The sequence below is a fragment of the Amphibalanus amphitrite genome, unplaced genomic scaffold (assembly GCF_019059575.1).
Source record: "Amphibalanus amphitrite isolate SeventyFive unplaced genomic scaffold, NRLGWU_Aamphi_draft 002090F_arrow, whole genome shotgun sequence".
Lineage (NCBI taxonomy): Eukaryota > Metazoa > Arthropoda > Thecostraca > Balanomorpha > Balanidae > Amphibalanus > Amphibalanus amphitrite.
This window is the reverse complement of record NW_024883583.1, coordinates 5,799-11,596: the sequence shown is the minus strand read 5'-3', so window position 1 is coordinate 11,596 and position 5,798 is coordinate 5,799.

The window sequence follows — 5,798 nt, the reverse complement described above, 5'->3', positions numbered from 1 at the left end:
ACTCCCCTTCCTAATTCTTTTGCTATCTTCCACCGCTTTTTATATTCTCTTCTTCATGAAAACTTATCGGTTCTGTCTTTCTGTCTTTACTTCCCTTTTTCGTGCTATTTCTAGCACTGTAACGTGATAACGTTATAAATTTATAAACTTCTACATCTACCAATTTGTTTATAAATTTTACCTCTTTCCTCGTCTCAGCTGTGTCCCTTAGTTATTGTTTTCCTCTTCTCTCTTCTACTCCACCATTCCCTAGCTCCTCTCCTCTCCTCTCCTCTCCTCTCCTCTCCTCTCCTCCCCTCTCCTCCCCTCTCCTCTCCTTCCTCCCCGTCAGCCGACTCCCCACCCCTGCACACCTGGGACACGCCCTGCACCTCCCTAACCCTGACCCGAGGCCCGGGTGGCCAGAGTAGGACGACCTGAGCACGACGAGCTCAGAAATCACGGCTTATGCCTCACGAGTTCTCACTAATACACAGGGCGGAGACCGGTGGGGAGCGTGTAAATCACCGCTGGCCGCTGCAGCGCCGTGGGGAGGGTAGGAGAGCGGTGGACTGTCCACGGTGGAAGCGGTGGAAGCGGTGGAAGGTGGACGGTGGACGCCGTGGACGGTGGACACTCCACGTCGATATACGCCGATTGCTTGGAGCTCAAATGTTCCATTGAAGTTTTTACACTTCTCTTTTTGCACGGTGTTTGACCTTACTAATGTCTCCTCTGTCTCATATTTTTTTTTTTGTCTTGCAGGTATACGTGAGCTGTGTGTTTTCTAGGCGTATCGTATGGACCTAAATATTATCACGCATTCTCTTAGAGCTAATAACGAACCTGCAGTTCTCAGCACCCTCCCGAATCTCCAGAGGCCCTGACGAGCCCCCCCCCCTCCCTCTCCTCTCCCCGGGGTGTGGCGGCCACACCCCTCTCACCGCGGTCATCTCTCCTCCTTAGTGCAGTGCGACCTACCACCCGGGGCTACAAGCTCACCTCACATCTCACTGGCGCAGCCAGCCGGGGCCGCCGCCCACGAGAGGGGGGATGGGGGAGGGGGGGGGGGTGTCTGGCAGATGGGGGCTCGGCTGGGTGTGGCCGACAGGAGATGGTCTGATTTGGGACAGGTGCCCTGGATGCAGATTGGCACGGATTTCTAGGTTAGGGTTGACAGGAGTATAGAGCTGTCGACCGTGTTTTGTGCTGAGGGAGAGGGGGAGAGAGAGGGAGAGAGAGAGAGAGAGAGAGAGAGAGAGAGAGAGAGAGAGAGAGAGAGAGAGAGAGAGAGAGAGAGAGAGAGAGAGAGAGAGAGAGAGAGAGAGAGAGAGAGAGAGAGGAGGGGGACGGGAGGAGCGCCGAGTATTTGAACCTCTTTCTTTCAACCGTATTCTTCAGCAGCCAAAACTTTCCTTAGTTCGAGAACTTTTCCGACCTGGGAAAAATCCTTGTTCTCACCGTACGGGCTATAGCTATGTCTGCCTGGTCACTCCGGATCAGAGGAACTATAGTTCGTTTTTCTTAAGTTTGCCCCTCACTGTAAACGTCTTTTTGAACACAGCACGAGAATTGCTAGCTGAATTACTGAGAAAACTGGTTGGCGCACATTGATTTCACCAGATTTCACAGACGATCAATTTCATCAAATTTATTTACTTTTTCACAGACTCGTAGCTCGTATTTGCCAATACCTACAGCCCCACAGGGATAGACGACTTCTCAGCAATTATGTCTGAACTAATAAATAAATTGCACGGCGCTTAACATAACGTTAAATCGACGGTGTTCAAACCTTATTTTGATAATATTATTCATATCTACAATACAATGTGCGCTAACCAGTTTTCTCAGTAATTCAGCTAGCAATTCTCGTGCTGTGTTCAAAAAGACGTTTACAGTGAGGGGCAAACTTAAGAAAAACGAACTATAGTTCCGTTTTTATTCTAGCCGCAGATGCATCCTCAGCTCATCGGATCAGTGAAAAGCATTTTATCTTTCGCTGACCTGGGAGATCAGTTAACCCGCGAGTTGCTGGGGGGGGGGGGGGGCGTTAAACGCCCCCACTTTTTTCGCCGGGCTATACTAGCATAAAAACGGCGCGCCGCAGGCGCGCCAAATTTTGGGTACCTGTAGGGAATTGATTGAAGTGTATTGTGACAAAGGTTCAAAAATCGGTCGGAAAAAAATTTGAGATATCGAGGTTTTAGTGACGTCATGAATCATGATTTCTGAGTTTTCGACCAAAAACGGCATATGTTCGAAAAATCATATAAAATCACAGAATAGACATACAGACATGCCGTAAACGCCATTAGACTGCCAATACCATGAACAATTAAATGGCTATCTTAGATTATTAATTATCGTTCCGCACTTTCCAAATTCTTGAACTGAAACTTGGCAATTTCTCGTGACTTCTTGACGACCATGATACATGCATTTCTTAAATTGAACTTTTTTAGCCAAACACGTACACATATGATAAAATGAATGTCACCATCGTGTTCTACGGCCCAAATTGCCCATAAAACATGTGTCACTGGCTGCGAATATCAGTTTTGATTTTCGGGGATATGTGCCTACCCGGTTGACCTGACCTTAACCCTGACCTATGCTTGACTGACCCCTACATGGAGCTGACACTCTTGTAGGCCTTATATGATGGATTGTGTACCGTTTTGACAGAGTTTATGACGAGAGGCGCCCATTGCAAAGTCCTGAAGTCCATGCTACTGAAAGCCCGATTTCAGGTGTTTGACCTGACCTTGACCCGACCTGTGACCTCAAAATTCAACTTAAAAGTACTCATCTGAAGCGTCTCGTCGCGTTCTTTCGTTTGCCGCCTCGTGCGTTTCGCTGCGCCTATTGGTTCTCGAGTTATCGGCTGGGGGCGTTTAACGTCCCCCCCCCCCAGCAAACGGTGGGTGGCGAAATACCCCAGCAACTGCCGGGTTAACTCGAGCTTACTCCCAAGGGAAGCGTGAAAAGAATGAGCAGCACCAGTCTAGGTAATGTTGCCTGAACTGCTACCATTAAATTACCATTAAATTCAAAAAGAAAAAAACATATTGCAAGCCAGTGTAAGCATGTTGTCGCAAGCTGACATGTCCAATTGCAATATCATCATATGTATAGATGGTGGGTGGTGTTATAAATGGTCATAAGATATGTACTTCTATACAATACGATGCAATGCCCGGTCTCGATTGACAGAAACATATAATTTCTATAGATATATGAGTAGAATACTCTTGCTACTACCAAATGTAAGCCGCTTGCGCAGGACGACGAGCCGTAATGGCACCAGGTGCTCGATGAACACCGCTACCATCACAGATGATTACGTCACGGGTGATGTCACATCTGCCGCCCTCAATCATTCAGGACGCTTTCGTTACCGATGGCGGCAGAAATAAAAAAGGTGTTATAGCAGCGATTATCTTGCAATTGCTTTCTTTTGAGAATGTGTTAGTATGGTTTTTTTCTGAAACGAATTCATTACATTGTTTAGACTTTAGGATATTTAAAAAACGCTTTTCCATCTAGATTTTCCAAAACGCTTAGAAATACTGCGTATAAAAGCAAAAATGAAAGAGAACTGCTAAGGGCTGGGGTTGGACCAGTTTCCCATACCATAGGCCACATTCGTACAAAGCTCAAACTAAGAATGCAATTTAATGTGCATTTTGTCGTTCGTAAATACGCTGGATTTCATATTTAATCAATTAGACAGTGCTACTGCTGCCCTATAATAACCAATTAGATGCAATCAGATTGGCTATGCTACCAACTCGAGATATGACAGTCATCGTCAGTCAAATTATTTATCGACTCCGTCTGCGATCCCATCAAAGCGGGCCCCCTAGACAAGCCTTGCGGCTATACTGTGTCAGGCCAATGCACAGTGGGGATTTTTCCGATCTAGCGCCTATTAATTCAAAAAATATTTTTTGGATTTTTGTTTATTTTTTGTGTCAGTAGGGCTAAGAAATGTCTGAATTTTTCATATATGGCATTGTTTTATCTGTATGTCCACAGCAAAACTAGGAAAAATGCGCCCAAAGTTCACACTCATGCGTGATTACTCAATGGGCTCAGCAAGGCCCGAAAGTATAGCTCAATTTCATTGTCCTGTCCTGTTGGTTTTAATCTTGCGAGGTCTTAAAGTTGCATATCGTCTGAAAGGCACCTTTATTAGGAATGGAATGGCAAACAGAAAGTATGCCACAACCTTACTAAGGTCACAAAAATGCCCTTTACAAAAAACCCTTACAGACACCATATTGAAGGAATGGTATTCTAAATAAATGTAGGAAATCAACAATGTTCTCCACACTTTTCCACTCCGAAATATATCCTATCGAATTCGCCACTTTCTTCTGCACAAGACAACGCCTAGTTTGGCTGCCGAAACTTGCCTGAACACGGAATATTCACATTAGAGTATCTTAACACCCCACTCGAGAAGCGCTAGGGCAAACAGCACGATATAGGTATGTTCCGGACATAGGCGAATAATTTTACTTCGTGATTTATATGATGCATATTTTCTGAGACACATTCATTAGGAATAGGATGACAAGCGTAAATTATACATACCGTAACCTTATTAACCATCGCACTTGTGGGGAGGGGGAGGGGGAAGGGGTCGGATAAAACCCCATGGTTTTCCGCAAATTACTCGCGCAAAAAGTGGCCGATCGCGCCGAAACTTTCGGTACCCTCGAGATCATCAATTTTACATCTAACCTAAAAATTTCATGACTCTGACCCAACTGACCTTTGACCTGTGGCATATTTCTCGAGACCATGTTTGGCCGGAATCGCGATTCGGCGTATGCCAGCTCACATTATCCGCGGTTTCCAGTCTTTTTGTGGTTATAAACGTTCAAATATGTGAAATGATGTTGGTGCCATGCATAATGGTGGGAGTCAAGGTCACGTGAAGGTCAAGTCAAGGTCGTTGACCTTTTGATGACCTTGGTTCACTTTTTCGAGTTTTACTTGTTTCTAGGGTAGTTTTTGGTGCTGATTTCGATTTTAGCAGCCATTTGAATATTTACGAAGTAGTTCTAGTGCCTTCGTTCCATGTTACAAAGCTATCAGTAGTAGGTGACACTTCTATGGATGGCCGGCAGGACGCCTACTAATTGATCTAACCTGACCTGACCCGACCTGGCCTAAATGCATAAAGACATCGTCTGTGATCAAAACTAACATGAAATTCGTGATCAGCACCCCAAAATACCCCGTAACACCCTAACTTTGCAAAGTTTCAAGAGGTCTCGATTTCCCAACTTTAGTTGGGTCATTAAACTGACTTGGAAAGTCAGCTTATGACCTTGGACTTTGAAATTGGATATATTCGGCCTAATTTCGTCATAGGCAGCACGCTTGACTTTTCCGCGAAGCTCTAGCTTGATCAGGGGCCAAACGGCTGAGCGGGGGGTCCAATTGAACCCCCTATACTATGTTGATTATGCACATTTACAGGTAAAGTTCTCACCAGAACACACCAGCCAACATCTGTGCACAATCTGGCTACAATTCTACCTATGGTTTGCCCTCTACGAATAAATACGTGCTAGATCGGAAAAATCCCCACTGTGCAATGGGGCGCGTCCTATACCCCCCCCCCCCCCAGCCCATCGGCCACTGGGCCGCGCCCGATACCCCTGAGACCCTCGTGATCATGGTCACCGCTGTGCATCCCGAAGTCCATATCTGGTTCATATGATGCAACCATAACCAAAGAGGCGAGAGGTAAAGAAGGGAGGGGGGCATCGCTAGGGCGTGGTCGAGCGCTGGCTGTGTTT